The sequence below is a fragment of the Pteropus medius genome, unplaced genomic scaffold, assembly GCF_902729225.1.
Source record: "Pteropus medius unplaced genomic scaffold, Ma_sr-lr_union100, whole genome shotgun sequence".
NCBI classification, from domain to species: domain Eukaryota; kingdom Metazoa; phylum Chordata; class Mammalia; order Chiroptera; family Pteropodidae; genus Pteropus; species Pteropus medius.
The window spans coordinates 10,807,568-10,816,528 of NW_024349797.1; the positions used below are offsets into that span (position 1 = coordinate 10,807,568).

At 36.4% G+C, this 8,961-nt stretch overlaps 1 pseudogene; it reads right to left on the reverse strand.

Annotated features, from left to right (window-relative positions):
* Nucleotides 1-8,340: 8,340 nt before the first annotated feature.
* LOC120619788 (uncharacterized) lies at nt 8,341-8,459 on the reverse strand (annotated as a pseudogene).
* Between the last annotated feature and the right edge of the window lie 502 nt (nt 8,460-8,961).

Genomic DNA, 8,961 nt, shown 5'->3' on the forward strand with positions numbered 1-8,961 from the left:
CCCAGTGGCCCTACTCATCTTTTCTTGGAGACAAATGTAGGTTCAGTTTCTCAGGCTCAGCCAGAAATCTCAGCTGCTAGAAATGTGCTGGCTGAAGGTCCTTCTGGCACGACTTCTGTGCTACTTACACAGGTCTGTCAGATCTGGAAAAGGAAGAAAAAACAGAAGAGCCATGTTGTGAAAAGCTAGGCAATAAGTACCATTAAAAACCAGCACCCGATAATAACACTAAAGCACTGTATTCGCATTAATTAGACTTTTATGCAACATCATTTATCCATTAACTATAGCTCCATCTTGATATCTTTACTTTGTTTTACAATGTTGACCAAAAAGTATTATGTACATAAAGCTCTTCTTCAGTATTTATGAAAATGTGGTCAGCCAGGCACTTCTTATAGACAACAAATAATTAATGCTTTGTCTAATTTACCTGCAGAACTAGTGGCTGTAAGATACCTTTAAGGCTAATAGATTACTTAGTTTATGCACACATAACAGTAGTTAAATTAAAACAGTATCTCTAGCCATAATAAAGAAAACAAAATGATAGTTTTATTTGAAGTTTTATATAAACATATGGACACGATCTATATTATTTTGAAAATTGGCAAACGAGAAGGGAAATAGAACTTTTCTAAAGTGGATTACTATAAGAAGTTAACCATAATTTAGTATTTACTTGCAGATTTTCAGAAAATTAGTTCACTGTTCATTTTCTGTAATGAGTTGTTAATATACACGTAATAACAAATTGGCATCATAACTAAGCGGAAACTCTGAGTAGTTATAGAAAGAATGATGAGAATCTAAGCATCAGAGTTAGGACTTCACTGACGAATGGATAATTCTGTACAATGTGAAATTAGTCATTATAGCTTTTTGGTCAAAGACACTTCAGTCTCAATTTAAAAAGTAAGTATTACGTAAATCTTCTTTATTATAATTGTATGTGAGATTTAATTTGTTAGAATGAGAGCCTATTATAACATTCTATTATTTTTAAAACCTTAGGAATTTCACACTTACTCAAATGAAGGACTGATATGTGGCCCTACAACTATTCCAGTGATAGCAAAGCCATTCCAATATTCTTGATGTGCTTGAAGCCGATGGCATGCCCACGCAAATGTACCACTGTTCCGTGTTCCCTTCAGTTTCCAAATCCCTTATTTCCTGGTGTCAAATAGTATTCAAACACCCTACCACCTAGCAAAAATAAAATAAAATGAAACCCAAGGAAAATACCTTGGAAGTTTCAATTGAAGCAGTGTTCGCTGCAGGAGGGCATATTAGTGAGCAGAACTCTAAACAGTAGCTGAAGTCATTTATTAAAAATGGAAATCAGATGACCTCCTAAAAGCCTCTAATGGGGTGGGTGGGGATCATTTGACCCAGACCTCATGTTAAGGGCTTCAAATTTAGACTTTTATTAGTATCTCCAAATGAAGTTTTACCTGATTACGAATTGACTTTTCTTCCTCCAAATTGAAGCTCTAACCCCCAGTGTGACCATGTTTGAAGGTAGCACCTTTGAGGAGGTAATTTAAGTTAAATGAGGTCATAAGAATGAGGATCCAAGCCCAGGGACTGGTGTCTTTATAAAAGGAAAGGGCACCAGGAGTGTGTACACACAGAGGAAAAGCTATGTGAGAACACAGCAGCGACAAGGTGGCCATCTGAAAGCCAAAAGAGAGGTCCACCAGAAACCAACTATGGTCACCTTGATCTTGGACTTGAAGACTCCAGAACTGTGAGAAAATAAATTTCTGCTGTTTAAAATCACCCTGTGATATTCTCTTATAGCAGTCGAGGCAGACTATTACATACCTTTAGTCACAGATGATAACCTGACATATTGAAAGGAGATGTTTGTCATTCTTCAAATGCTTGTCCATTTATAAAATCCCTTTGCCTGAAGCCAATAACAACAATAGCAGCAATTTATTGAATTCTTCCTCTTGATGGGTGTTCTAAATATTTTAGTTTCATAAAGCAAGTCATATTATTAACTTTGTTTTACAGATAAGAAAAAGACTCGATATAGTATAAGTAACCAAGCCAAATGTAAATAACATATTCTGAATGTTACAACCAATAAAGTGAGCTACAGAATAACATGTTTATAAATCCTGTTAGCACATTGAACATTTGTGTTTAAAAAGTATTGTATCTAAAAGTTTTCATTAACACATGTGAAATTTTTAAACTTTTCACAATTAAATAAAGCTTTCGATCAGGAATTTTACATGTGGAAAATGTCAAAAAAGAAGACAAATGAATATTCCTAAGAAAATCACTATAGAGATGTACTGAGTTGTAGCCATTAAGTATATTGATCTAAAAAATGGGGGAAATTGCTTGTATTAGAAAAAAAAGTTGTGGAGTTGCATATATAAAGGATTTTTTTTTAAATCTTTAATAAAAATAATAATCAATTTTTTGTTCATTTTCTAATTTTTATGTATCTCTGCTTTTAAGTTGAGGGCAAAAATTTTCTTTTGACTCTTCACTGTGGGCTTTGAGATCAGCATATTTCCAAGACGTAGGAAAGCTACTATAAGCTGATTTTTAACTTGTCAGCAAGTAAAACTATAACTAACGTTGCTCTTTCACTGATAGCACTAGGTTGGAAGGCTCTATAGGTTTGATTAATATTTAAACACTAGGGCTTTCAAAGCAAATTTACAGGCTGAAATTACTAAAGCTACAATAAATACAGAAACATATTCCTGCTTTATTTTCTACATTAGCTGGAAAAAAATAGCTATCAGGAATAAACAAGTACAGGAAGGGGGAATTTCCTTTGCATTTTATTTTTTAAATTGACCATTAGAAATTTACGCTATGAGAAGTAACAGTATGGTGGTTTTATTTACTAGTGCTGGTGCTAGAGTGGATTTGAATGCTGGTTCAACCACTCACTGACTGTGACATTGAGCGTATTACTTCTTTTAGTTCCTCGGTTTCCTCATCTGTAAAATGGGGTAATAACAGTATCTATCTCATAGGAATTTTATACATCTTACATGAGTTACAACAAATACAGTACGAGAATAATGCCTAACACACAGCAAGTGTTCCTTATGTGCTAGTGACTAATATTTTCTATAACTATTGTATTTAAGGTCATAGTTCAATCATATCCACCCATTCATTCAACAAATATTTATTAAGTGCATGTCATGGCCAGAAACTGGCTGTAAACCGTTCAATAATTAAAGGAACTATTGTCTATGATCTAGACACATAAATTGTTCATGGGTGCTGTCTACTGAGCTATCTATTAGAACATGAAACTGGGAAATCTAAATGAGTTCTGAGAAGGGCTTTCTAGAAGAGCTGTTGCTGGAGATGAGATGTGCAACTTTGATGACTCAAAATTATCATTAGAAGAGTATGTAAAGAGATAGTTTTCCCTAACAGAGGAAACAGCGTGACAAAGACATAATGGCCTGAGGAGTTGGGAAACTAAATATACTTGTAAATTGCTTGTAAAGCGCACATAGGGGTTCATGAGAAAACTAAGCTGATCCGATAACTTCTCACAATTCCTAGTTTTCTACAGCACCATGGTTGTCCCTTTCTTCTGGGATCAATAATTCAATTCTGATGGGGAAAAAAAAACAGGATATCACTTTTGCCTACTTGTCCAAATTGGGTCAACACACCAATAAATAACCAGATCAAAATCATCTCAGTCAAAGTCATCTCAGTTAATTGGACATGATCCAAAATACACTAATATCAGAGAGTACTAATCTCACTTGCAGTTGAAAATATTTTACTATGCAGCTTAAAGATGGTTAGACAAGTGTTAGTCTAGAGAGCATCATAATATATTGAAATTAAAACTCAATATTAAATGGTGCCATGAAGTGCAATAAATTTCACATCTACTTAAAGAATACACATTGTCTGAATTATGGAGATGAGAAATTATAAACTAAGTGTGAAAGTGGCTTCAATTAATGACAGCTATTTATGACCCAGACTGTTTATTGATGCATACAAAATTATTGAGCTTGTGTCACACAAAAGCCTGAATAACTGCAGATAGATTCGGGATGGGAGAAATCTTTAATCATGCCAGTTTTATGGTAGGTTGGCAGGGCCATCTCTTCAGGTGGGCCTAAATCAACAGCATTAAAATGAATAATTTACCCCACTCTGACTTGAAGCCAACTATTTTATACCTAAGGAAGAATAACGAGGGGTTTTGTAACTCTTTACCCAGATTGCTTGTAATGCTCATCGATCTGACAACAAACAGTGCATAAATCTGTTCGTTAGCAACAGATGCAACTAAAGTGTCAATTAAAAATGACAAGGCAGAAATTAGAACATGATTACCAAATCCATAGTACCCAACACCATTCATTGATTCATAAATAGTTACTTCATTGTAAAGAATGAACTAAATGAAATACTCTTTCAAAAAAATGAACTGTAAGGGACAGTTTATGAGATACTTGAGAGACGATTTTTTCTAAGACAAAAAGATGAGTTTCTTATTGACATCCCTGAAAATTCAATCTATGCCCCTTCTAATTTTTCTTTCTTCACTTAATAAAGAAAGATCATAGAGTCAAATTTCATTTGCTAGTTCTGTTGACAACTTAGTTAATTTCTAATGCTTCTTTAATGCTACAAGAGTTCAATTCAAGAGAGCAAGCTTCTATTCTTAAAGGGGAAATAAAAATATCTCATACTACCATCTATGACCAAAGGGTAACAACAGATGAAATCTGTGAGACGAGTTCTATAGTCAATGATTGTTTACCAGAAATCACTGGAGAATAAAGGATTCTGGCTTTCTACAAAGGACACAGCTGAGCCACTTGCTTAGCCTAAGATGTATCATTAGAAAGTGCCAAAGCCCTAAATCAAAACCCAGTCCAAAAGGCTTTGTGGTTGTCATTAGTGCAGATCATGGAATATTTATGGCTCTCAACCTCCAGGCACATGGTAGAGTAGCATTTCCTGGCTCCCTTGTGGTTCGGAGGGACCATGTGTCTGGTACTTGCCAATCAGTTACAAGCACAGTAACTTGTGGCCCCTCTTGGATAAAGCAAATAAATGCTAATGCAAGACTCTCCAGAGCTTTCTTTCCCTCTGTCCCTGCAACTGGCAAGGTTCCAGCTAGTGGCTTCATTGTCAATCAAAGTTCCAGAGTGTGGTGAAGGAGAGCCAAGTTTCTAGTCCACCTGCAGGGCAGCATTGAAACAAAGCAAACTTTTCTTGTTTGGGATTTGAAGTCTTTTGGTTCTCATAGCCCAGCTTCACCAATCCTGATGGACGAAGACCACAGAGCTTACTCTACCCCATAATGTAGCCCATTAATAGGGAGGTCATAATAAAGCCAAAAGTCTCAGAGGAAGCTTCCTGATGGAGCTGGGATGAGACTCGGACCTGAAAGAGTGGGAAAATGGGCTAGCAATTTGAAATCCCAGGCATGAATCAAGTATAGGGACTAGTACACTTGGTTTTTTTTGGAGGACCACAAAGAAACTTCCTGAAGAACTCAAGGTGTCAAGGAGTAATTGGAACTTAAGAAACAATGAGCTACTGAGTGGAAATAGTGAAATGGGAACTTACTCAAAATATTTCTTCTCAATATCAAAGAGCCACTTAAAGGTACCTGTGCACTTTTATGACCAAAACATCACCATTGGAAATGCTATAGAAAGCTAGTACCTGCACAATCCTCAGGATGAGATAGTATTATAATCTCCTTTCTAATTCTTTGCACATGTTTCTAAAATGGTGTTTTTGATAGTAAACCAAACACACGTGCTATCTTAAGAACCTGCATTGGGCTATAAACTCTCTGGAAGAATATTTGGATGGGAAAATGCTAGTTTTAATTAAAAAAAAAAAAAAAACTCATTCCGACATGTGTTTGGCAATGTTTTTTTCAAGGATGATTCTGAGAAACTCGGCAGCATTTGTATTGGACTTTGCACATTCTTCAATGGCCCAAATGTCTTTGGGAGTTCATAAACAGCCATAGCCCTGGGATGATGATCCATGGAAAGGCAGCTCGTGGAAGGTGCACAGGGCCCTCTGCAGTTCCAGACTGAACTTGATCATGCTCTTAGATGTTACGGAAATAGACCTGAAGATGTGGCCAGAGTTGGGGGAAATAACAAATAGAGACAGTTCCATCAACTTGTCTGGTTAATAGATTGTATTAGCAGAGGAGAAAGATTAGAATCTTGCTCTTCTAGTAACCAATTCTATTCTGCTTAAACTAAAGTTTGCTAGTACACATCCTGCCAAAATCTAGAAGCAGACCATTTACTGTGATTTTTTTTTCCTTTGAAGATTTAGATTACACTACATTCACTTAATTGGGGCTTTCATCAAACTCTATACATTGCAGTGGTGGTATGTTTGGCATATTGCATTAAAATTTCTGTCTATGTCTGTCTGACTCTTCCAAGAAACTGAAAGACCTCTGAGGAGAGGGACGATTTGATGTTCACTATTGTGTCTCCAGGACCCAGGATGGTGACAGTCACAAAGTAGCTCAAAGCAAGTTTATTAAATAAAAAGAATCAATAAAAGATGATTAAATAAACTTGAGGCTAAATGATACACCTGCTGAGGAAGCAACCTCTTCTCCATTGTTTTACAAATAAATCCCAGTACAAGTCTCATCAACTTCCATTATGAGATTATTGCAAAGGCCTTACTTTGTAGTGTCAGATTCCTTTTCACATGTTATATCCCAGGGCATCTATATGTCATTTGCCCCCAAATCATCTCATTTAACAACAAGATTATCATCTTTAGATTGTATGTAGATAAAAAACTAAAGCCCAGTGTGGTTACATGCCATAAGGGAAATAATCTTTTTAGGAGGAGAGGACATATGCTCTATTATTAGGTGACTTTATTATAATAATAGTAAGCCTGATGACTCTGAAGCATGTGTAATGTTTCTCTACTGCATGCAATTCCAAATAACTCAAAATAACATTATTCACATGAATTCATAATGCAAACATATTCTAATTATGAAAATGTCTTAAATGGCATTTTGTAACTAGAGTGTAGTATTATCTCTAGGAGCAAAGATTTGGAATGTAGACTACAAAAGCTCAAGTTCCAGCTATACATGACCAATGGCAAGATTTCTATGTCTCAATTTTCTCATTTGCAATATGAGGATAATAGTTATCTCATATTGTTGTTGGGGGAATTAAATTATTGAGTAGCTATAAGTACTTAGCACAATGGTTACCACAGAGCCAATGCTTAAAAGATGTTAGCTATTGACTTTATCCTCATTGGAACTACTTGAGTCAACTTTCAGACCAGTCATCAATATTACTGAAAACAGAACAGAAAAATTCTATTTTTTTTTTTTTTACATATTACTATAAGGTTAGAGATTATGTCTATAGCCATAAAGGAAGACACTTCATGATCTACAAGGCCATATATGACCTGGCACTTTCTTGCCTGGTCTCTGAGCTATATCCACCTTGAACCTGCTCTTCAGCTATATCCAGGTGTCTGCATGCCCTAAATGGAAGGAGGCCTCCAAGGTCTCCGGGCCTTCTTCACATAGCTGCTCATTCTGCATAAGACCCAATCTCCTTTCACTTGTCCCATTGCCTGGAAGATTCCCTCCATTATTTGGGGAGAAGTCTCCCATGTACCCCCTGCAACTGAACCTGGATAGAGCCCCTTCTAAGTACCCCTCAGCTTCTGCACCTGCCCCTGTGAGAGTCTTTATCTGATCTGAGTTTACCTGTTGCTTGCCTGCCTCACCCAGTGGACAACAAACTAGCCAGAGGCAGGAGCTGAGTCTTTTCACCTTTTATCTGTTGCATCTGGCACTACATCAAGAACATCAGGGCCCTTGATAAGTAGGTGTTGAATGAATACACCAGTGAAAAATATCTTTCAAGTGCATTAGACTATCTCTACTCATCAGTTTGAGATAAAATTCTGTATAAATACGGTAATGAATTATAAATATCAACTCCTCATATGTGAAAGGATGTCATCCATTGTAAGTAGCTTGACTTTATCATTTATCTTATAAATCAGGACGTAAATGAGAATGACATTAAACCTACAACAAAATAGGGAAAAGGATGGGTAGTTTGTCCACCTGAGACTAAGCCTGCAGTCCTCAACCAGCCTGGAGAACTAAAGAAGCACCCATTTAGCACACCCAAGAATGGAGGGACACATCTCAAGCTAAGAAGCTCTGGTTTATTTTATTTATTTATTTTTTAGATGAGGCAACGCTTGGTTGACCTCACAGATTGCAAGGATCTTGGCAGTTTACAATCCCTTATTTTTTATTTTTTTTATTTTTTATGCCTACAGAACCTGGTCTTCCTAGGTGGTCTCCCATCCAAGTACTAACCAGGCCCGACCCTGCTTAGCTTCTGAGATCAGACAGGATCGGGTTTGTTCAGGGTGGCATGGCCATAGACAAGAGGCTCTGGTTTAGAGCACAGAATGTGACAGCTGAAATCTCATCCTTCTATATTTTCAGTCATCTTCACTCTGCCTTCCTCAGGCTACTCTCATGAATTAAAGGTGAGATTCTACTTTAACAAGCATGAACATGGCACGTTTGATACATTGACTGGAGCGGTCAAAAGGTGCAGGGTCTCTGCTCTCTCTATCACTCAGAGATTAACATCAGCATACCCTTGTCAAATAACAATTCCATACTTATAAAAAATAACTGATAATGCCTGTTCTGGCTACCCCAAGGGATGATTGTCAGGATAATAGCAGCTGCCATAGATAAACTTAGTTTGAAATAAATGAAATTCTATATAAATATGATAACAAATTATAAATGTCACCTCCTCGTAGTGAAATGATGTCATTCACTGTAAATAGGTTGACTTTATAATTTTTCTTATAAACCAGGATATATAAACAAGAAAGAAATGAAATATTATTAAAAATACAACAGGACAACAG